Source organism: Bidens hawaiensis, unplaced genomic scaffold (genome assembly GCF_021521415.1).
Source record: "Bidens hawaiensis isolate Kalapana, Puna unplaced genomic scaffold, B.hawaiensis_p1.1 tig00034716_1, whole genome shotgun sequence".
Lineage (NCBI taxonomy): Eukaryota > Viridiplantae > Streptophyta > Magnoliopsida > Asterales > Asteraceae > Bidens > Bidens hawaiensis.
The window spans coordinates 130,345-155,923 of NW_027496032.1; the positions used below are offsets into that span (position 1 = coordinate 130,345).

Sequence of the window (25,579 nt, forward strand, 5' to 3'; positions counted from 1 at the left end):
TACTAATAAAAAAAATTTCTAAAAAGTGCAGATGTAGAGGCAATGATCTGTACAAGGAGAAGCCAGAAGAGATACCTACAAGGTTAACCATGTCGTTTTAGTAAGAAAATGACGTCACAATTTGAAACAGCCAAGTTCCATCAGATTACGTCATCAAAGACCCCCCTCGTTTTTTTCCCAGTTTCCAGACTCTGCACAAAGCAACCATGAAGAGAAAACAAAACAGATATATATGTATGCAGTTTCTTTCAAGTAGTTCTTAGGGGTGTAAAGTAGTAAACAAGCCAAGCCGCTTGTGAGCTACTTGAGATCGGCTCGCTAAAAGCTCAAATCAATCCGGGCTTAAATGACCTCGAATCCAAAAATAAGCTCGATTAATAAACAAGCCCGAGCTTCACTTATCGAGTTCGAGCCTATTAGTTATATAAGTTTTATCTAATGTTCTATATATATATATTAATACAATAACTATAATAAATTTATAGTTATATGAAAAAAGTATAAATATATCTATATAAACTTGATAAAAATAAACGAGCCGAGCCTGAGCCCTAGTTCAAGCTCTTGTAATTTAAACGAGCTGAGCCTATAAATAAGCTCGTTCAATAAACGATGCCGGGCAAGCTGACTCTATAAAATAAGCTTTTTTATTAAACGAGACTGATCTTCACTTAACAAGCTAAACCTGGCTTAGGAACCTAAACTTTTTTATTTAGTATATTAAATATATATTTATATAGTAATTATTATAATATATAAAAATATGATAAAAACAACTGTATAATAATATACATATTATTTTACATATAAAAAATATATCTATATAGTATAAATTATACAAACTTAATTAACAAATAATAAACGCCGAGCCCCAGCTTCAAAAATACTCACGAGCTGAGCTCGAGCTCGATAAATAAAGCCCGAGTTCAAGCTCTTGTAAATTAAATGATCCAAGCTCGAGCCTAGTTGAGCTCAAGCTCGGGCTTGGCTCGTTTACACCCCTAGTATTCCAGATTAACAAGTCAAGCCCAAGCCGAGCTCAAGCTTGAATATCACTCACAAGCCAGCTTGAGCTTTATAATCTCATAAGTCAAATGATCCGAGCTCGACCCTAGTTCTGCTCGGTCCATTTAGACCTTTAGCATTCCAGATTAACTAGGCGAGCTCGAGCTTGAAAAACTACTCACAAGCCGAGTTCAAGCTCAAACTCTCATAAGTTAAACGATTTGCGCTCGAGGCTAGTTGAGCTCAGACTCGGCTCGTTTGCACCCCTAATATTCCTGATTAAACAAAACTGACATGAGACTACGATAGTGACATGAGCATGTCAAAGCTGATACATAAATAAAAGATTTGCGGGCAAAAATGGAATTTTGTAGAAACTAGACCGACCTGATTGATTTTCAGGAACAGAATGAGAATGAACTGTCGTTTGCGGAGAAACTGTATCTGGAGCAGTTGAATTGGGAGCTGGGAACGTGAAATCATAATCATTTGATGTAATATCAGAAGCAGTAGAAGTAGCATCGCCAAAACCGTCTCTGATAATGAATCCGGAAGTTATACTCGAACTGGATGAAGCACATATCATACCTTTTAGCTCTGAAAACTGGTCTGACATGCTGTAGATCATCCTGAGCCACACTAGATAAACGTGGCATTAGTTAAATGAAACACATAAAAACTTAGTTACTATTTAGTGATTATTTTTCTTTTCCAATTTGGCTTAAGTTTAACATTTATAAAACTAGGTCATTATTTAGTAGATACATGTATATTTCATTTGCCTCACTTTAAAAATTAAACATCTATAAAAGAATTACATAGAACTAATAAAATTTGAGTGACTTTCGAAGAACACTTGGGAAGCTTGATTACTACTGGGTGAAGTTTTTTCAACATTTAATGCTATAGATATTAATATAAAAAAGAGAGATTTTTTATTAAATGATTGATGCTACAGTAAATATTACCTGTTGAGTGCATCCTGAAGTTGAAGTACCCGTCTTTCAGTTTCTTCAAACTTTTGGCGCTTAATTTCATTTGATTCCAGGGCTAGAATGTACTTTCTCTCACATGCATCAGCTCTTTGTCTCTCAGATTCTACTAAAGCCTACATGCAAGTAACCGAATGAGTAATTTATTTTAAAAACTGAATAATGTTTGAAATACGGTTAAAGTTTAAAACATACTCCTAGACTGGTTATGATTCTATTTTATATAAGACTAGCATTACCTTCAAATATTCCACTTCTGCATTTAAACTTTGAATCTTTTCGTTATCTTCCACAGAACCTGTGGCTTTTTTCCCAACAGACAATGGTTCCATTGGATATTCATGTTCATTGCCAAGATTTCGGTCATCCAATCCAGCCTGCAAGATAAAGTAATTCAAAATTTGACTGATTCATCATGACTTTTTATATTTTAACATAACAATCACAACTAAAATCCACACAGCTTGTGCTTTGTTAAAGATCAAAGCAACATGTGCTAACTTGCAACAAAATTTACTCTAGATGTGTACATATTTGCTGACATGTCATAATTCTGAAATTACATAAAGTACCTTTCTTTCATTTTCTTCCAACTTAACATGCATACCATTGATTGATTCCAAAGCTTTAGCATACTTTGTTTCAGATTCATCAGCTCGTTGTTTCTCTGATTCTATTAAAACCTGAAAATCAATACGTATATAAAATGGTTAATTCATCAATCTATTAAACTGAAGTTATGAAAAAATATCAAACATTACCTTAATGTGTTCCACCTCTGTTGTTAAACTATCAGCTGCTTCCTTTGCAGACCCGGGTTCCTTGAAAGGCATCATTCCATTCAATTCAGTCCATATGATAAGGTAACTTTATATATGTGACAATATAAAAATAAAACCTTTTCATGTTTGTTAAACGAATCATAATTACATTCCACATTAGTAGTAATTACATTAGAGCTAATTACGGGTGTAATCAAGCCAAGCAGCTAATGAGCTACTAGATATCGGCTTGGTAAAAGCTCAAATCGGGTAAATGAGCCCCAGCCCGAGCTTAAAAATAAGCTCGCTTGATAGATGAGCCCAAGCCCGAGCTTCAGTTTTTGAGCTCAAGTAGGCTCACAAGCCTAAATAACTAAATAACTTATATTTGCTTTGCAATAAAAAATATAACTATCCACACACACACAATTATACATTAATAAATTATTAAATAGTAAGAAATGAGCCGAGCTCTCATAAGTTAAACAAGTTCGAGAGCTCGGCTCGAATCGTTTACATCCTTAGAGCTAGTTTGCTCTCAGGTATTTGAGGTTATTTTATGCATCTAGATTTCTTTTAATATTTACATAACATAAAATTCCTATCCTTAAACAAACCCTCAATACAAAGTTTGAAACTAGCTCATTAGAAGACTTCATTCTTGCAGACGGTTTTAAAAACTCAATGTGTTATAAGACACGTTGCTCAAAGTTCGTTTCTCCACTTGCTTTAAATACCTCTAAAGTGTATATATTTGGCTCTATTTTATGGTTAGATAGACTTTATAAAACATAGTCTAGAATTATAAGTACCCTTTTTTCCGCTTGCTGAAGCTTAAGTACCCTTCTTTCCGTTTCTTCCAATTTTGCATTCATAACTTTGATTAAATCCAAAGCTTCAGAGAACCTATTTTCGACTTGATCAGCTCGTTGTCTCTCTGATTCTAATAAGGCCTGTGCATGCCGAAAAGTATATGAGACATGAGATGAGTAATTTTCAGATAAAGAGAGTAAGATAGTTTCAGTAATCAAATTTAATGTATTATCTATGAATTCCAAAAAATGGAAAAAAATATGGTAGACAAGTAAATCAATTTAAACAACCACATTGCAGTGCATACAAATTATCTTTATATCACAAATACTAAGGGGTGGGGAGAGACGGGAGAATTTTACTTAACCAACATTACCTTGAGTTTTTCAAGTTCTGAAGTTAAACGGTCAATCTTTTCAGTTTCCAGAACACTTGGTGCTTTTATCGCATGAGAAGAAGTTTGGTCAGATACTTCAGAAGCATGCTTGTTTTCCTTAGTAAGCAATCGATCTTCCAATTCGATCTGCATGATAATGTAACTTTATATATCGTACGGTATGAACATAATGTGTTTGCATGTTTGTGAAATCAATTACAATGACAATCCAAACAAGTTAGTATGTATTCAACAAGTTGAAGTACATTTCTTTCAGCTACTTCCAACTTCATCATTTTGATCGTTTCCAGGGCTTCGACATGTTTTTTCTCAATATTGTCAGCTCGTTGTCTCTCTGATTCTAATTGAGCCTGCACGCCAACAAGTATACTTGATGGGTCATTTAAAAATCAAGAGAATAATGTAGATCTGATAAATAACTAAAAGAAAATAAACATCTTGCTTCAAAGCTAATACCATCAGGTAGTTTACCAAGCAAGTGACTACCCATTAAATATTCTTCAGATATTAGGTAATACTGTTAATGCAATGGCCCTAACTCAAGTCCCAGCCAAAATAAAACCAGATCACATGCTTTTAACAATCACACAGTTCCCCTCAACAATGTTGTATACAACATTATACATTGCTGTTTTGGTTTCATCGTATCACACATATTGTAATTATTGCAACATATTGCATCTATAGTGTATATATAAGCCATGATTTTATGGTGAAATAAATAAAAGCAATCATAGTCATGAACTTGAAGTACCTTTCTTTCAGTTTCTTCTGACATCATAATTTTAATTGTTTCCCGGGCTTCAGCATACTTCTGCTCATTTTCTTCAGCTAGTTTTCTCTCTGAATCTACTATAAACTGTATGCCAACACATATATAAAACACTAAAACAGGTGATGTATTAATCTAGAGAAGAGAGAGAAAAACAAATAGAATAATGGATAGAAATCTAAGATCAGATGCTCTTGCATACAAGATAATATATTACAGAAACTAAACATCTTTTAAATATAGCCATGTTACTACCCTTTTAGATTTCGCATATATTTCCTATTTATTGTCAAATCATCATAAAAGCATCATTAATATGGTAAAAGCAGATTAACGCTCCTACATCTTCACACTGGAAAATGTCACTGATAAATTAGCACCAAGAGCTATCAGCACAAATGAAAACTTGGACCTCCTTATAGGTCAAATTGGGTTATGTTTCATCACTAATGAATCAAACGTTAAGTTAAAAAAGCAAACGGGTCAAAAATGTCCAAAAATATTTTAGTGCATACAGCATTTTAAATTTCCTCATACAAAAATTAAATTATTATTGTGATAATACAGTTTGTATGATATTTACCACAAAATTATGGTATAAGTTTATTGGTCATAAAGGTACTAAAAAGTCGCTGTTTTTGACCCATTAGTCGACCTTACCACCTCTAGTTCTCACACTAATATAGTATCAAAGGAAAACGGATTCAGACATCTCTTAACAGTGTAACATAAAGAAATTAGGGGGCAGGGAGAGGAGAAACATTAATATTACCGACAAGTTTTCCACTTCTGCAGTTAAATTGTCAGTCTTTTCCACATCTTTTGTTGCTAACTCATGTTCCTTGGCACGCAGTGTTTCTTCTAATTCAGTCTGCGTGATAAAAAAAGTTCCAAATTAATAGATGGGTCTACTTGTCTTTTCGATGATAAGATGACAATGTGATAAAAGAGTCTGACAGGTGGGTGACTTCAAAATCACTTTCTAGTTTATTTGCTGGTCGTTAAAAAAAACAAATATCGTTAGCGAAATAAGAAAAAATAAATAGGGTGTTTATAGAGATTATTGGATTAGCTATGTTCTTATCTGTCACTATCGTCTAGAGGGTATCTATGTGTAAGGGGCTGTTTGGTAGTCTCTTAATGATTAATGATTAGGAGGCTAAATTTAAATTGTTTGGTTCACTAAAAAGACACCTCTTAATGGGTAAGCTTTAGAAACATGTTGAATAATCAGTCAGGTCTCATTATGATTAAGCACAAAATTGCCAAACAATCCCTAATATCTAACTCGATATATAGAGGCCTATGCGACCTTATTATGTATACAATCAACCATTCTAGTTTAGTTGGTATTACGCATTTATTTAATATAAGACCTAAAATATGTGATTTTGAAGTAGGATAATACTAGATTATCTTCTCTTTTATTTCACTTTTATTTCACCAAGAATCATTGGTGTTGTCGATCTATTATAGCAGTAGATATGTTAAAGGTTGAAGCTTGACTGCTCTAATCTGCATTAAATCCTTGGTTTTGGGTCTGCCCGCCAGGTGTTCGATAAAATGTCTCAATGAGTTAATCGGTTTTTTTGGGTGTACGGAGGGGAGGGCAACTGGCGGTTGCTCTCCTTTCTTCTCTTAGTTCCGGTTTTTACTCCCAAAACTCAGCTCGAGTTTGTTTGTAGGCCTTTCGTCTCGGGTTATGACTAGGCCTCGGATTGTCAGCGGAGCCCCATCGGGGGAGGTGGGCACGGGCCAAATAAAAGGTTTTTGGCCGTGCCCTTTTAGAGGATTCCATTGCTGCCCTGATGGATTGGTTGGGTCCAAGGGAATCCAAAGGTTAGTGGCACATATAAAGCAGCTTCACTTATGGACGGATGAGAAAAAATGCGCGATGAGGGATGCGGTATCCGGGGATTGTGATCTTTTTGTTGCGTTGGCAGATGCTCTAAAGGTTGCCAAGCAATGGTTGTGCGGTGAGTGCATGTCTTTGCAGGCTCTCAATCGGCACTGTCACCATGAAGACAAGGTTATCAAGTTCAAAGGTGATACGGGAGGGGTGGAAGACTTTCTTGTGGGGATCCCTAAGCCGCGACTTGCAATAGATGTAGGTGCCTTGGGCGGAGTCGCTTTGGACGCAACCCTACTGGACCGTATTTTCGCACTTCCGTTGAAGACAGTAAAGAGCATTCCTCCGAGCTGTCGCATGGCATTTGCCCATGCCTTAACTGGTTCACTGTGCAAGGTGGTGTCTAGGCCTGAGTCCATTGAAGCGTGGGTTAAACTTTTGATTTTACCTCGTTGCACATTACAAGTTGTCAAGCCTTCCAACCGACAGGAGCGTAGGTCGGGGAATAGGAAATCCTTACAATGTTATTCTATTCGGCAGGCCCTGACAAGGTGGGGTGATGGAAGCGGATGTGTTGATATTATCCAATCACTCTTTAACCAACCGATGGATATGGGTTCAAAAGCCGATGAGGCCTTATTCGGGGGTGATCATTAGAGGGAGGGCCTCAATGCTAAGCAATGTATTCGAAAAAACGCCGATGGGCACTTCACGGCCGCAGTTAAAGTTTTGTCCTCTTCGGGTGTTGCTCCTCTTGGTGACGCCACTATGAAAACGTTGCTTGATAAGCAACCCATCCTGCCCCCGCCCGCCTTGCCTTACTCTCGGTGGCCCCTTTGGTTGTGGACGTTGAAAGTGTTCATGGGTGTATTAAATCATTTCCTAAAGGGACTTCTTATGGTAGAGATGGGCTTAGGGCCCAACATATTTTGGATGCCCTATGTGGGGAAGGATCCGCGATTGTCGTGGGGTTGCTTAAGGCTATCACTTAGGTGGTTAACTTGTGGTTAGGGGGGAGATGCCCTGTTGCTTTGGCGGAGTTTGTGGCTTCTGCCCCCCTAACGCCACTGCTTAAGCCCGACAATGGAGTTAGGCCTATTGCCGTTGGGGCGATTTGGAGAAGGCTTGTATCCAAAGTGGCTATGAGGAGTGTTGGGAAAGAGATGGCAAAATACCTTGGTGATTTTCAATTCGGGGTGGGGATCCCGAGTGGAGCGGAGGCGGTGCTTCATAGCGCGAATAGATTTCTTAATATGTTCCACTCGGATGGGTCGTTGGCCTTGCTTAAAGTAGATTTTTCTAATGCCTTCAACCTGGTGGATAGAACCACACTCCTGCATGAAGTTCGTGTCAGATACCCATCTATTTTCCTATGGGTTAACTTTCTTTACGGGCAACCGGCTAGGCTATATGTAGGGAATGATTGTATCCAGTAACGACTGGGGTTCAACAAGGCGATCCTTTAGGACCCCTTCTCTTTGCATTAGCTTTACACCCACTCATTCATCAAGTACGAGATGGTTGCAAGTTACTTTTCCATGCATGGTACTTAGACGATGGTACGATTATAGAAGACGCCACTGAAGTGGCTAAAGCCCTGGATATTATTAGATCCAAGGGGCCAAGTCTTGGGCTTGAGCTTAATATTAAAATGACCAAAGTATATTGGCCGTCGTGCAATGGGATAAAGGCAAAAGTGGGTTTATTTCCTATCGGGATTGGGAGACCGGAGTTAGGGGTAAAACTCCTTGGAGGTGCGGTTAGCCGAGACGCGGGGTTTATCAGTAGTTTGGTCAGTACCAGAGCTTCAAGAGCTGTGGAACTAATGAGATGTCTTACTCGCCTGCGTGACCCTCAATGTGAGCTTCTCTTGCTTCGCTCATGTATGGGGGTGGCTAAGTTGTTGTTCGGACTCCGAACATGTTAGCCTATGTTTGTTAAGGAAGCTGTCTCTGTTTTTGACAAAGGGCTTCGAGCGGCGATTGAGGATATTGTGGTATGCGGGGGTCCGTTTTTTTGGGATTTTCAATGGAGATTGGCCTCTCTCCCTATCCATTTCGGTGGTTTAGGGTTATATTCAGCTGAGGATGTTTCCACCTATGCTTTCGTAGCCTCGAGAGCACAATCTTGGAAGTCACAGGACCACATTTTGCGTGACTGTGGTGTTGATGGGTTAGATTCCGATTTTGGGTGTGCAATGGATTATTTGCATAACTCTATTCCCGATTTTGATCTTGGCGGGTTCGCTAATAAGGACACCGCCCCCCCTAAAGCCCAAAATGCTTTGGCGAGTGTCCTTTATAGTAAAACCGTCCAAAGTTTGGGAGAAAAGTTTGGCATGTCCTCTCGTCAGAGAGCGGTATTAGAATGTCTTCAGGCTCCTCATGCTCAAGACTTTTTGATTGTCACCCCCATCGAAGGGTTAGGCCAGCACATGTCAGCAGTGGAGTACCGTGCCATTCTTAAATATCGGTTAATGATCCCCTTGTTTCCAGTTGATGAGCCCTGCCCGGTCTGTCGTAAGGCGTGTTTAGACAATTTTGGTGAACATGTGGTTCATTGCAAAGAACTCCCGGGATTTAAATATAGACATGATTTGGTCAGGGATGTCCTTTTTGATGTGTAAAAACGAGCGGGAATTTCGGCAAGAAAAGAGGCTCCTGTGAATTTCTTGTGGGATCCGAGTGAAGGAAGGTCTACTCTCCGACCAGCGGACATTCTTGTGTTTGGATGGGCTGGGGGGAAGCATGCTTGTGTGGACCTTACCGGGGTGTCCCCTCTTGTCGGGCTTAGGGACACCGGCTTTGTTGCTAGACAGGCCGTGTTAAAGGCAGAAGCAGGAAAAATTGCTAAACACGAGAAAGCGTGTTTGGAGAATCAACACGCCTTCATTCCTTTTGCTTTTGATACATTTGGGACTCTCGCTCCCGATGCTGCTACGTTTCTAAAACGAGTTCAGCGGGTCGTGCACAGTAACTCAACGACGCCAAAGAACGATAATTTTATTTTCAGTAGGATCGGTTTTGCCATTCAAAAGGGGGTGGCGGTGCAACTTGTTGCCCGCTTACCTGCCTCTTTATTGTAATTGGATCCTTTTATTTGAAATGAAGATATGTTATTGTGCGTTGATTAAAGAAGCAAGAAAGAGTAACATATGATCATCGGAGAGTCGGTCAACCTCTCAAACATCAACCAACATATTTGGTTTGCTTTTTTGTTCAATAAATATAGCCGAGTCCAATCACAATGTAAATTTATAACCATACATAGAAGTAATCACATACCAGTGCAAAAGAATGACAGATTAACTTAAAAAAAGGTTACCTTCAAACGTATTTCTAGCTCTAGACGTTGTTTAAGCTCTTTCACTTGTCTTTGAAGATCTACATTCGCTAGTTTTAGTGCACCAGTATCCTTTGCAGCCTATACACGTCCAACATAAACAAGTAATGCTGTGATGACCGATGCAATATACTTCAGGATGGAGAAAATATGAATACAACAGTAACGGCAAACTAGAGTTTATAAAACATTGCAACCAAAATGGCTTCAAAGTCTTATGTAAGCCTTGACCAGATTGCTAAATCTAAAAAAGTTATCAATATATGTACTTTAAAAGGTATATAATAACATCCGATCATTACAACTTTGTGAATAACTATATTAGAGAAAATTCCCAAAATAAGCGTTTATGAAAACGTTTTTCAGGTTTTAGGTGTCATTTGCAAGAAATTCCCAAAATAGGTATTATAAACAAGTCGTGACGAGTAGTTTATAATTACACACGAGTAGTTTGTAGAACCAGTTAAAACTTGCCACGTGCCGCGACTAAAGGACGTATGAATTACTCGTGGGCGTTGATTACGAGGCATAAAACTTATTTAGTCGTGACGAGTAAATGGTTAGTAAATCTGCTTGTTATGGTTAGAGGTTCGTTTATTTAATAAACACACAAACAAACATGAACAACATTGTTTGTTCATTTAGTTAAATGAGCAAACATGAACACATGTCTCGTTTCTTCAATTATGTTCGTTCATTACGCTCGCTTATGTTCATTTACGTTCGTTAGTTTATGTTTGATACTTTGATTAAGTTTGTTCGTTAGTTTATTCAATTAAACTTGTTAGGATCATTACAGTTTAGTCTACTTTTATGAAATTAAAATAACACCCAGCACAAATTAGTCTGGTTTTAATATGTATTTAGGCCCAACATGTTGATGTTCACGTTTACTTTTGATCAGTGCTCGCTCGGTTATGTTTGTTCATATATGTTTAGTTATGTTTGTTCGTTTGCACTATTAACAAATGGACATGAACACACTCATTTTCGTCTATATGCCTAAATTATATTTATTATACAACAAAAGAGCAAAAATATACTACAACTCAAAACCAAATTCCATATATAAAATGAGACATACCGACTTTAATCTTTGAAGTTCTCTCCTGGCAACTTTGCCCCTCCATCCGCATTGTGTGACAAGTGTCGCCTTTTTGAGCTTCTTATAGCTTGTATAATCTCTATGACCGCGCCATTTGGCCTACAAGAACTGACTCGTATTAGGAAAAGAACCTACAAACATTTAGATTTATAAGAAGTATGTGAATACCAGGTACTGACTTCTAATTTAGTAGCTGCCATGTGTCGCCTTCTGTATCTGAGTTCATAACGAGCAGCCATTGCTCTCAGAGCTGCCTGAATGAGTACAACTGCATGCCTGAGTCGGGTGAAGGATGACCTCATTGTGTATCGCCGGAAATTACTTTGGATTTTAGTTGACACAACAGTCTTTCTCATATCTTGATATGCCTTAGCAGCAAGTTTTCCTAGTAAAAGTAATCCAAGAAAGAGTGGGGGACAGTGAGATTACATTCAATCTGAATTCAGTAAGTGGAAAGGAAGATCATGGTGTATATTTAGCACTAGGTTATGTACCCGTGTCTTACACGGGTTGGACAATTTAAATTTTGTAAGTGATAAATTTTGATAAATAAAGTTGAGTAATACATTATGTAAGTATAAAATTAAATTATAACTACTATTCACAAACTTAAAAACAAATCATAAATCTTTAAATACTTCTTTCGATACAACATTAGATAATACACTAAAAACATGGTAGCAACTAAAGTAAAATAGTATTATGAGAACATAAACGGTACAATCAAAACAATACGAACCAACCATCAATAGAATAAAATGTTCGATTAGTTGAAGAATGTACAGTAAAGAAGAATCAATAAGGTTTTGATTGACAAAATATGAATAGAAAGAAAGATATTACGGTTATAGGTGAAAAGAAGGCGGGTCGAGTTCAATTAAAGATCCATGTGTTTTTAACAATGAACCCGTTGAATAATGAAAATGTTCAGTTCATCAAAATGTTTTAAAAATAAAGCTAATTTTTTTAAAAATTAAAATACGTTTTGTAAAAGCAATTAGAGAAAAAATTAAACAAAAAATATATAAAAAGAAATTTAAAAAGTATGTATATTAATGTATAATTAATAGGAGAGAGAGGCGGGAAGAAAGAATAAAAATGCATAAGAGAATGACATGTGGCACAAAGAAACTTTTATTTATTATATAGTATAGATTAGAGGCGGCAAAACAGAAAGGTGAACGGGTAGCACGTCAAATGGATTCGGGTAAGAACATGTACTTTTCTAAGGTGGTTTGACCCACAAACATCATTTGTCCATTTGTTGAATTTTTATAAATAATCAATGTATGAAAATAAGGGTATGTAAAAACAACCAATTAGTAAAAAATGGGTTAAAATTAGGGTATGTAGGAGGTTTATACGTAAAATAACAGCCCGATAGGTGAAGAAATTATGAAAGGTTAAATAGTTAAATTTTATTTCTGGTTGTAAATAAAGCTTATTTGGTAGTACATAGGCGCGCCCCTCACGTATGTGATGCCCCCCTCGCACCTGAGCTTTTAAGACCAAAATGCCTTGAAACGCCTCACGTTTTTTTCTGAAAATAAAGTCCTAACTTTTCTTTATCTTGTTATAAAAAACCAACAAATAAAGTTCTAATAAGACAAAAAATTGGGGGTAAATCACTAGAAAGAAAAGTTGATGGCCAAATGAAGATAGTTGTATATAGCATAGAAATGTGCCAATAACCTCTAGATTGTTCAGAAAGAACAAACGATTAGTGTGAGTTTACTTTAATTACAAACCTCTGCATAAAGTTTGCAAGGCAACTGCAAGATTCGCCATAGCAAGAAAACACTTTCTAATATTATAGCTCCTTGTCATTCTCTGAATAAGAATGACTGCAGAGTTAATCCTTTCCACTCTTCGTGCATCTAATGCAGCCATGTGGCCAGCTCTAAGAAAAACTTTTGATTTTCCAATCTGTCAACTCATATATATGAACTAACGTAAATAACTGTAAGTTACAAATTGAAACAATAAACAGAAGTGGGTTTGCTTATAAAGTAGTGACTTTATTACCTGATATCCCCGGATTCCTGCCTTTTCTAGAATCTTTCTGCATCCATCTTTTTTGTCATAGCTGTTAGTACAAGCAATGTGTAAACAAATCCAATTTTATTTTACTTTAGTTAGATTTCTAAATAAATTTTACTATGTCTGGCAAACTAGGTAGGCCGGGCGCTTTCTTTGAACCCATATACATTTTATTTTTGCCCAAATCAACCCAATCTTCGAAAAACAGGTCATATTGCCGCCTATAAGTTTTACTTACTTTGGAGACAAAACCTCTGGAACCAGAAGACCAAATCGATTAACAAAATCAGCAAAACCCTTGTCGGTAGGGTATCCGGCACAGCTGATACGGATTGCTTCTAGAACCCCCTAAATGGCGAGCAGAAAATACATTTAGTTTAAGAAGTTCAAAATTTGCATTCAGAAGTCGTTAAGTTTACTCACCCCATAACGTAACTGATGAAGGACGTTGACATTCTCAAAAACAGTAGGTTTAAGAATGTTATTTGGCTTCACGCATCTAATGTAATGTGGTTGTGTGGATTTAAGAGTCTCCATCAACTGTTGAAGTTGTAGCTGCAATGATTAAGAAAGATGTAGATATAAATTCTCATATTCAGGACGTTAAAAGTTAAAACCATTAATACTCATGCCTATTCTCTTTCTTTTTTGTTTCACCTTTTCATCTTTAGAAGCAGCAAAATTTTATATCATAGTTTCCTACTATTTACCATTGTCTACTTGTTTAATCTAAGACTGTAAATGAGCCGAGCCAACTACCAAGTTGAACTCAGTCTCGAACTTAAACGGGCCAACTCGGCTTGGCTCGTTTATTTTAATGAGCTGAAAAATCGAGCCCGCCCCGTAAAAAGCCTGAGCCAGCTCGTTAAATTTTTTTAATCTTTTTATTTTTATTTTTCACACATAAAAATGTACAAACTAGAGAATTTATAACATTATATTTATTATTTTTTGTTCTTGTTTTTCAATTTTATTAAAGATCGAGAGGCATACTATATGCATCATTTTTGTCAATTTTTTTATATGCTGTTATTATTATTATTATTATTATTATTCTTTTTATTATTATTATATATAAGCATTTGGGGCTTAATTCAAACGAGCCAACGAGCCAGTTATCGAGCAACACACGAGCCGAGCCAACCCTGGCTCGGGCTCGGCTCGTTTACAAACGAGCTTTTTCAAGAGAACTTCAAGCGAGCCGAGAGCAATCATAGTTTAATCCCTGAGTATATAACAGGAAACTTACTTTAAAGCGAGAACCAATTGATGAGAACTTGGATGACTTAATTGCATCCTCGCGCGGTGGAGGAAAAAGCCCAGCTACAAAAGAGCACTTGGAAGCGCTCAACAAATCTTGATGTTCAGGAACAATATAATCTTTGTTTTTGTCTAGGAATTGATCGGACTGATAGTGAACCTGATCAACAGGTCAAACACGTAAAACATAAAGAATTGGCTGAAAATGAAACGCATCAAACAGATTGAACGTTTAAACAGGTCAAAAATCGTTTAACGTGTTTTCTAAATCCACAATAGACAAAAATTGGTTTACAAAAATATATTATATTTTAACAATATAGTTTTTAATCATTACATTATAATTTAAAAAATACAAATTGGACGTAAATTGTTGGCAGGCTAGACTGAACACAATTGGACTGACACGTTACCCAACCGACCAAACCTTTTTTTCTGCCTCTAGATATTAGTAACATTCTTTTCTAGAAGATATTAAAAGCTTAAATCACCTCTCCAGCATAATGAGCAATGATGAAGTCAGAGTGTGCCATTTTTGGTTTAATAAATCGTCTGTGATTTTTGAATGTCTGATAAAGCTTCTGTGAAAATGTTTCAGGAGTTGACTTGGGAAACATACTGGAAAAAGAATTTGTTACTCAGAAGCTAACAAAAAGATATTATCAATTTGTGTGCGCATCAAACATCAGAAAATGAATATGAAAGCACACAGATGTCCATGCAGACTTATAATCAAATATGCATAAAAACAAGAATATAAATAATCACGTAAAGTTGCATACCATGCTTCATCAAGCAGAGCAATGATCCCACCAGGTTTCTGAGAAAAGAACTCAAGCATTAGTTTAATGAATAATAAGAAAAAAGGTGACACGTAAAGTTGCATACCCTTTACAAGTTCTTTTAATAAATAGAGTAAATGGTCCTTTATGTTCCAATAAGCTTGCGCGTTTCATCCCCGGGCGTTGCACCCAAGGATGAAGCTTGCAAGCTTTTTAAAACATATAAAACCCTTGCTGTTAAACCTTATTTTAAGGACGAAATCTGAAATTTGGTATAAAGTTAAAGAACAAAAGGTGTAATTTACTCTAATAAATATTCTGTAGGCATCAAAAGAACCTTTTCAATAAGATCTAGGATGTCTCTGTTATCTACAAACTCTATGTAGCTCCAGTCAATTTCATCTTTGGTGTATATCTCTTGCTGCATCCTGAAAACATGCTGTTTGAAGGGACCCTCAGTACATGCGCACGAGTAGAATATTAACAATTTTGTGAAAACAAGAATTGAGCCACACCTGATTGAAGTGTTGTTGCAGCTTCTCGTTAGTAAAATTTATACAGAACTGTTCAAAACTGCACAAATTACAAACAGAAAAGTGACTTAATCATCACAATCATGTTTAACAATTGTCTTGAGAGCATAACTTTTACCTATTGGTTTTGAAGCTCTCAAAGCCATATATGTCAAGAACACCAATCAGAGAATTTGATTTTGAATCTTGCCCGATTGACACATTGATCTTATCTACCAACCTGTGAGTAAGAAAATCATGCTCGCGAGCCTAATAATTATATAAAACTTTATTAATAGTTAGTGTGACACAGAAAACTATGATAAACACTAAATGATATGTAAAGAAGATGGTTGTAGTGAAAGTAATGTTTATTACTTGAAGGTGTGTCTAATACAAAGGGGGAACCACCTATATATACACAAGTAAAACCCTAACTACAATCCATAAAGGGCCCGTGGGCTTTAGCAAACTACATGGGCTAAAACCCTAACATAAATTACTAGCAATACATTTAACACTCCTCCTCAAGTTGGAGCATAGATGTTAATCATGCCCAACTTGTTACAAATGAAATCTATCTGAGCTTTCCGGAGCGGTTTAGTTAGAATGTCTGCAAGCTGAAAGTTTGTCTTCACATGAACCGGTTGAATGGATGGAGGATCAGTTTGTGTGCCTACTACTCGATCTCTGATAAGGTGGCAGTCGACCTCAATATGTTTTGTCCTTTCATGAAATACTTGATTCTTGGCTATGTGAATGGCTGATTGATTATCACAGTATAACCTCATCAAGTCATTAGAAACAACCCCGAGTTCTATGAGAAGACGACGTACCCATGTCATCTCTGATGTTACATCTGCCATGGCTCTATACTCCGATTCGGCACTCGACCGGGAAACCGTGTGTTGCTTCTTACTCTTCCATGATACAATATTTCCTCCAACAAACACACAATATCCGGTGGTAGATCGTCGAGAAATCGGACAACCTGCCCAATCTGCATCTGAGAACCCTGATATCCGACCATCTCCTTCTTCCGTGAAGGCACCCACACGACAATGACCCTGATCAGAGTATAATACACCCAAACCAGGTGAGGTCTTAAGATATCTTAAGACACGAAGGGCAGCATCCAAGTGACCGGTGTATGGTGCAGCCATAAATTGGCTCAGAACACTGACAGTAAAGGAGATATCCGGTCGTGTGACGGTTAAATAATTAAGTTTACCAACCAATCGTCTGTATCGCTCAGGATCTTTCATTGGATCTCCTTCCTTTGGGAGGAGTTTCTTCAGTCCCCTCTCAGTTTCAGGTCAGCGACTTAGGTCGATTGAGGTATTTCCTTGGCATAGAAGTATCTCGCTCTCCACAAGGAATACTTCTCTCCCAACGAAAGTATGTCCTTGATATGTTGACCGAACGTGGCTTACTAGGTTGTAAACCTGTTGATACCCCAATGTTCCTAAATTTCCTACCAGTCTTTGTTCAGTGAGTCAGGTTACCAAACAAAACAACTGTTCTGTGACCTTTTACCCAACTCACTGCGTTTTTCATGAACTAGGAACAAATAGAATAGAAGACAATTTTAGGTTTTCCGAGTTGCTGATGGATCCTATGCCGAGAACGGGACATGAAGATCCATCGGCAAGACGTACCGGTGCATGGGAAACGTTTTGAAGACTAGAAAAAATACCCCGATTCCCAGTCATATGATGTGTGGCTCCAGAATTGATTACCCACGATGAGTCGAGGCTAGAAAACTTACCCGGATGTGCTGAGTTGGTTTGAGGAGGATTCAACTGGGTGGCAAGAAACCGTTGAATCAGATCATACTCCTCCTTAGTAAATGTATACGTGTGTTTTTCGTTTCCCACAGTATTTCCGGCAGCGACAGTAACTTTTCCGGCAGTGAACAGTAACTTCCGGCAGCAAACAGTATTTCCGGCAGCAAACAGTAACTCTTCCGGTAGCGAACAGTAACTCGTCGTGAACAGTAAATCCGGCGTGAACAGTGACAGTACTCCGACAGTGGCTGGCTGGACGGGTTTGAAACAAATCCGGAAACCGGTGCTGGGGTTTGTTTCAGATCTGGTGGCTTAGGCGCTTGAACAAACTCGAACACAATAACCGAGACAGATGGAAAAAGGTTGTCGTATCAGAAAACTAACAACACATGGAGCTTCGGACGGGAAAGATAATAAATCTGGAAAAAATACGGTGACCGGAAAGTGGGTCACGCGGCGGCGCGTGGGCGGCAGTGACGACGGCGAGGTGGTGCATGGGAGCGCGTGGGGAGGCGGTTGGACATCGGATTTTCAGGGAAGGCAAATCGGAGGGTGGTGAGTACGATGATGGCGGTGGCGGTGAGTTGTAAAAGTCTGCCGAAAAAAGAATTGTTTCGAACAGCAGCTCAAACAGTGACTTGGAACTTCAAACCGATCTGAACTTGAACAGGTCTTGGAACGGAAATCGGGACGGGAACCGGGATTCAGGTTTGTACCAAGAGCCTTGGCTCTGATACCATGTAAAGAAGATGGTTGTAGTGAAAGTAATGTTTATTACTTGAAGGTGTGTCTAATACAAAGGGGGAACCACCTATATATACACAAGTAAAACCCTAACTACAATCCATAAAGGGCCCATGGGCTTTAGCAAACTACATGGGCTAAAACCCTAACATAAATTACTAGCAATACATTTAACATGATATATACATTGTTATATATAAAAACAATTAAAAATACCTATAGACTAATTAATAAATCATAAACAAGCCGAGCTCGAGCTTAAAAGACTACTCACTAGCCGAGCTCCAGCTTTAGAAATAGAGCTCGAGCTCAAAAGACTACTCACTAGCTAAGCTCCAGCTAGCACTCTTTTAAGTAAAACTAGTCGAGCTCGGCTCATTTAGTAAACCCGAATGTAAAAGAGACTAGAATAATAATACATCTGAACGTTGTGATTACAATAGAGTCGGAACCCTCAATATATAGAAAACAAACCAGAAACCCTAGACAAACCTATAACGGATCCATGGGCTAAAGACAAATAAATGCAAATAATAAACTAGTGATAATACACCATGATAATATTTAACACGGGGCAACATGAGAGGTTGAAATTACCAGTCAAACAAACGAGAATATAAGGTCTTAGCCAAACCATCCCTGGTGTAAGTTGCACCCTTGGGATCCAGCCTTCTCTTGATAACTTCTTCAGGAGTAACCATCACACGCTTCAATAACGCATCTTCCAATGCATGTAAATCACACCTACACACACGCATTAACATGTACTCAAACAAACTGGAAACCGAAAGAAACAAGCATATCAAAGCTGTAACCATACATTAGCAACTCGGCTGTCATCTGAAGATGAAATTTGGATTTATCGTCTTTCAGAATTGCTGAATCAATCTCTTCCCCTATGGCAAATTCAAGATTACCTAGATGCAGAATTGAAGCCACAACTCTAAAAATTGCATCCTGGAAAATTGGTATGTTATGGTCACAGCTCATTACAAAAAAAGAAAAGAAAAAACAATATAACTAACAATCAGTTTGAAGATTTCACAACCTGTTCCTTTTTGCTTATTCCAATAATATCCATGGCTTTCTTAGTGGCAAGATAATCCTCAGCATCATTCACACCAACAAGCTCATAACAATTTGACTGATTGAGATAGTGAAAAGAAGTAGGATCTCCTAATTTATATTTCTTAACTTCCTTGAAAGGAAAGAAAAAGTTAATTAACATTCTCTAAGTAGATAGTTAGTTGGTTACATAATTATGTAATGGATGTTAATATTACCTCAGGAGGTGCTGCACAAAGGAGATAGAAGCAGTGGTAATTGCGTTCAGGATCAGAAATTTGGCAAACACGAGATCTTTCTAGAAGGTATGTCCGGATGGCTGCCCCAGATATTCTTCCGTGTTTATCAAACTGAATCTCAACAAACTTTCCAAAACGACTGCAGTAAGATAACAAAGAAGAATCAGGATAGTTTCGGCCAATGCAATTAATAATGAAAAAGTACAAGAGGTGGCAATTTTTACCATATACCAAGACAACAACAATCATACAAAGTAAATTCCACCCATAGCGAGCTAGTGGTAGGGTCTGGGGAGGGTGGGATGTAGGCAAACCTTGCCTCTATCCCTGAGGATTATGGTTACGTTTTACTTCTAACAGGTCAAATAGGTAAACTCTAAAAGTTAATTAAAAGTTGATTAATTCAAAAGAAAGAAATGAATCTGGATATAATGAGGAGACGTTTAAAACACAACTAACGAAAAAGGGAATATTGATTATGGAACCTGCCCGTCTATCTGTAAAAAATGGACAGTTTTTTATGTATCAAATCATAGGTATTTCATTGGTTCATAAAAGTAAGCACCAAAGTAATCAAAGATACTGAAACCCCCAAAATGTTGATAAGAATTATTTTGATGGATCCATTCCAAGACATAAAAGAAAAACTCTAAATAGAGACAAAAATAATTCTAATTTGCTTGTTCCTGAAAAAAATTTATCGTCCAGACATATAGAATTGAGAATTCTAATTTCTGTCAATTTAAAGAATCAAGATGATGTGCATAGAAATCAATTATTTTGCAAGGAGAACAAGATAAAATACTGGAGTCAATATTTGGATGAAGGTGCAAATTTTGACATAAAAAAATGCACCTGGAATTGTTATTTCTAACAGTTTTTGCATTGCCAAACGCTTCCAGAACGGGATTTGACTGCATTTATAAAAATTTAATCAATACAATTGGATAAGATAGCATGAGAAAGCAAAGATAACAACTTATTATCAAAGCATCAATGCGTCTTTAGTGCTAAAGAAAGAGTAGTTTAGATTCCATTCACAGTTGAATATCAAACTAGTTGCATTTATACTAGATTCAATGTATGATTCTCCAATAATGAGCTTGACATACTACCTTCGTCAAATTAGTTTGCATTTATACTTTATTTAGTGAAACATTTATAAAGACAAAACAAGGGGTGTGAGCAAGCCAAAGGGCTTGCTATCATAAACGAGTGTATTATATATTTATATATATTAAGTTTATTTAATGTATTAAATAAAGCTCAAAACGAGCAAAGATTGAGCTCGAGTTCTCGTAAGCTAAACAAGTTGTGGCCGAGCCTGGTCGAGCTCGGGCTCGGCTCCGCTAGTTTGTACTCTAGACAAAACAAAGACTTGGAAGTTATTGTGCAATCTTACTTCCAAAACTTGTTGTTCAACCGTTCGTCCTTCAGTGCCTTTATTACCGCCAACATACGCAAGATATCTCATAAGCATTTTAGTAGTTTCAGTCTTACCCGCACCACTTTCACCACTAACCAGAATTGAGTTGCTTTTTCCTCCATTAACCATTTCCCTGATTGATTTCATGCAAGCATGTCAATGTAATCATTTCCATGATATACAAAAAGAAATATTACCTGAAAGCAACGTCTGCAATTGCAAATACATGAGGACTTAAAGCCCCAAATTGTGCACCGTTGTATTTTTCCATCATGTGAGTATCATACAAGTGAGGCAAACTTTGAAATGGGTTAACGGCGATGAGGATATTGCCTGTATAAGTCTGCCACAATGTCAACGTACGTTATAATATTACGGGTCGATCAATTGATTCCCATACATGTTTTTATTTATTCTTAAAATACAGAATTAATTTAATTAAACGATTGGTCCCTGTGGTTTACCCATATCACGGATTTGATACATTTTTTTCAGAAATTACACCTTTAGTCCAGCTTTTTCAAAAACAGTAGCACATTTAGTCATAGCCCACAAATTGTGTTATCTTTTGCTGGTAAATTTGACCAATATACCCCTTTACTATTGTGTTTGTGTTTGTAATTTCTGTTTTTACTAGTAAAGGGGTATTTTAGTCATTTCATGCCTATTTAACAGAAAAGAATAACCCCGTCTGTGTAGCGGGGACTAAAAGTGTAACTTTTTTAAAAAGCAATGGACTAAATGTGTGATTTTCCAAAATAATGTATCAAAACCGTAATATGGGAAACCAAAAGGACCAACCCTGTAATTAACTCTAAAACGTTGTATGGATTAACAATTGACTTTTGACAACTTTCAACCTGTTCGGCATGTTTCAATTTGACCCGTTATGAGTTACATAAACAGTGAGGTTGGACATCCTCTTACATAGATTTTATCTCGTTCGTATCTGATAGCTAGGTTATGCAAAACTCCAGGCTCATGCAAATAAGAAAGTTTGGTCATGTCATCCACTCCACCATCAGGATACTCCATTTCTTTGGGGTATACTTTTGATAGCTTTGTAACAACCTATACAAAGTAAATGTTATGAGTTCAAATGGAGAAGAAAACATGAACCAAAACTTGTAACATTATAAGACTACGCTTTATACCACGTGAAAGTGGTTGAGTGAGTGCCTCATCTGCACCACGGCACACCACTCTGGGTGTGTGTGGTGTGGTCATGGATGTGGATGTTGATCTTGTGGGTGTACTCACGATAAAGAGGGGTGTGAAAGAGCTTTGAGGGTGAGAAAATTGATTTGGTGGAGCCAATCACAAAGCAACACCTCTCAATCTTATTTTTAAATTTAAAATTTTTTTATTCTAATACACTTCATTTGATTTTTCTCAAATAACTAGTACTCGGTAACTTAAAAAAAAAAACTAAATATGCAGTCTTGTTTATTTTTGATAGCTGAATGTTCCGATATAAATTTTAATGAATACAGAGTTGTTTTCGAAAAAAATATTATTTGTCTCATAAGCGGTTTTGATACGTACTTGGGTCGACATTTCAGATGATAGGTAGTTTATAAATAATAAATAAAATGCATAAAATAATTATAAAAAAAGACCACTCACTATCACTTACCATAACACATGTTTATGATAGTGATAGTAAAACTCCCGCTGCCTAGGTGGCGCCTACATGGCAGCAATTTTACTATCACTTACCATAACACATGGTCTAAGCCTGAAAGTGAGTGATGTTAAAATCAGAAACTGGTTAAAACACTGCATAAAAAACTAATATATATAAAAACGTGCATAATAACTGTTTATTCTATAAGATTCCAATCAGAACAACTTTTCTTTAAAAACTTTTGGGTGATTCTTTGTTAGCTTTATACGATGCTGGGTCAGTGTGTTTAATTAGCCTCAAAGTTGACATCCAGCTTTTTATTCTTATAAGATGGTGAAGTTGGAAGACAAAATAAAAATTTGTTAATATTTGACTCGAGCATAAGTAGAACATCTTACTTTCTTCCCATCAGAGGTTCGGATTTCAGCATCCGTTCCGTCTATTTTCAACATTTCTCCATCAATCCAAGCCACAGATGGTTTTTCCAACCATACTTGAGAACCTACAGTTATTTTTTCCGCAGACTCCTGTATATTGATTCAAAAAATCAATGAACTAAAGTAGTGTAGCATAAGAATGGAGTACGCAAAACAGTGACGAATAAAAAGGAATTTTTTTTTTTTTAATAATAAATTTCATCACAATCGAAGTTTTATATAATTTACTATAAAACGATTACAATAAAGTGGCAGGCAAAAGGGCAACAAGCTGCGCAAGAATAAACATTCTAATTATGATAATTAAACGCCTTGATTTAAAAATAAAGCATACTTTATAATTGCACTGCTACTGGAAACTAACATAAATGGTCATAACAGTCATTATGCACAACAAAAGAAGGAAAAGAAACAGTGAAAAGGTATCTACGTTTGTCACATAATCAAATGATGAAAACTTGACAAAGATGTGGTTAAAACTGAATATGGTTTACAAAGCCTAAAATGAAGTCTCACGCTTATTGTCCTTGTTCAAAGCTAAGCAGAATCATTGCATTTTCTACTATCAAAGATTCTCTTATATAAGCAAATCATATCTACAAGCTTTCTCTACATATATATACCACAAAAACAAGCAAAATTAGTTGAAACCAACTATTGTCTATCATCTAAAGAATTTTGAATGTCAATTCACTAAACCATATTACATATTCTAAAACTGTAGAAGAAAATCTTATATCTTTGAAGATCTAGAGTGCACATATGATTTAGCAGCAAAATTTAATTGCTATGTTGAATGATACTCCTCATCCTCATGAGTCAAAATAAGGTCTAAACCCCTCAAATCAACAGCATGTTAAATGCATGCAGGTCAAGTAATTAAGAGACTTCGATCATCGTTTATATGCTTATTTACAAGTAATACAATGTTAAGCAAACAAAAAGAGTAACATACCATCTGAATATGACAATAAAACCTCTGTCACAGTGAATAATTCCTCATCCGTGGCCTCGCAAGTCGAGAATGTCCCCAATCTGAACTGTAAAGAAGAATCTCTTCACCATGAAAATGAAAGTGCATTAACTGATTCACCGTACATTAAATATCCCTAACCGATAAACTCAACATCCGCATTACACATTTCCATGCGATTCCAAAATCAACTCTCGTACACTTCGAATTCTTCCATCGGTTCCCAAATTTCACATCAAACAACCAAAAAGTTCTTCCAGGAACTCAATAATCAAATTCGTGAAACAGTGAAAAAAAATGTGAAAATGATTATCAATTGGAGTATTGGACAGCCTAGGGTTTCGAATCCATTTCAATTGCTTGTATAAATTCAATCTCAATTCAATCAATCAGAACAAATTGGTGAAACAAGAGATAGATAGAAGATGAAACCTAGGGTTTTGCCGATAATGTGGATCGTTATCGGCAGAAAACTGGATAAATTGAATCATTTGAACGTAACCGTACGTACGACGATGGTGATGAGTTGGAGAGAGAGTGAAGCTGGAAATTGGCGATTGGATTGGATCGGATCGGATTGGTTATCTGCGAGACATGATCGATTGGCTAGGGTTTCGGAGCCGTTGTAGAAACTCGCCGATTTCTGGGAGCTCGTTTGTGGTGGTTTGTGAATTCGCGCCTTTTAGCTAACGAAGAATCAAATGGTGATCATACTATTAATTTAGTCTCCAGCTTTAAAAGTACACATATATAGTCCCAACCGTTTAGAAAAGGGTAACACCAATTACAAATGAACAGAAAACCGAATTAACCAAATTGAAATCGAACCGAATTAATTGGTGGTGACAGTGGCGGATCTAGAAAAAAAACTCAGGGTTAACCTAATTTTTTTTTTTGAACCAAGGGGCGGTAACGGATCCATAGTTTTTTTCATAGGGATTAGATATTTATGCCATATGCATGTCTAATAAACTAATTGGTTCGGGTCGGGTCGAATCATATTTTCATTTGTATCATTGAGGGCCCACAAACCACCTGATCATATTTTATTTTTCGAACGGATATTTGGATCACTGATCGACTGTGAGCGGGTCGAATTATATTCGTATCTCATATAATCATCTATTCATCTAGCTTTTTATTTCATAGAAAGAATATGTTTATATATTATAAACATTATTTCTATACACAGTAAGCATTAGGAAACGATAATTACTAAAGTAAAATTAAATCATTTTAAACCAAAAAGAAGTCAAAATTTGGTTTATCAATCTGTATCTAGTTGACTAGTCATTTATCTATAGTCCAAGTGATTACGACGAGTCATCCTAATACTTCGATTTATCATCTATAGGTGGGTTTACTCCTAAAATAGAATAAAAATGATCTAGTGGGTCAGATGATCATTGATCCAAATTAGTTGAAAGGAGAATATTTTAACTAATACATAAAACCAAAATGTTAAATAATAATAATAATAATAATAATAAAAGGCAGAAAGTTGAGTATGTATTGATAATATGAACCTACATATTACTTTACTTTTACATCTACACTTAATAGACCTACCTTTTATGCATTTTCTATATTTAATTTATACTTTTTAAACAAGCATCTTCTTCAACCTCCAGATCTCCACTTTAAGCTCCTG

General features: G+C 36.7%; 1 pseudogene across 1 annotated transcript; it reads right to left on the bottom strand.

Annotated features, from left to right (window-relative positions):
* Positions 1–130: 130 nt before the first annotated feature.
* On the bottom strand, positions 131–24,174 carry LOC143586596 (myosin-17-like; annotated as a pseudogene). The gene is made up of 34 exons (XR_013144734.1): positions 23,911–24,174; positions 22,917–23,045; positions 21,819–21,962; positions 21,089–21,234; positions 20,868–21,024; positions 20,321–20,379; positions 19,445–19,604; positions 19,210–19,359; positions 18,982–19,118; positions 18,759–18,905; positions 15,770–15,871; positions 15,634–15,691; positions 15,456–15,557; positions 15,119–15,156; positions 14,828–14,954; positions 14,326–14,496; positions 13,500–13,631; positions 13,315–13,424; positions 13,062–13,122; positions 12,785–12,962; positions 11,216–11,421; positions 11,016–11,135; positions 9,914–10,012; positions 5,513–5,611; positions 4,723–4,827; positions 4,214–4,318; positions 3,948–4,094; positions 3,571–3,711; positions 2,759–2,818; positions 2,570–2,680; positions 2,237–2,374; positions 1,974–2,113; positions 1,393–1,634; positions 131–191 (listed from the first exon to the last, which is right to left on the bottom strand). The product of XR_013144734.1 is annotated as a myosin-17-like (transcript).
* Positions 24,175–25,579: the final 1,405 nt, after the last annotated feature.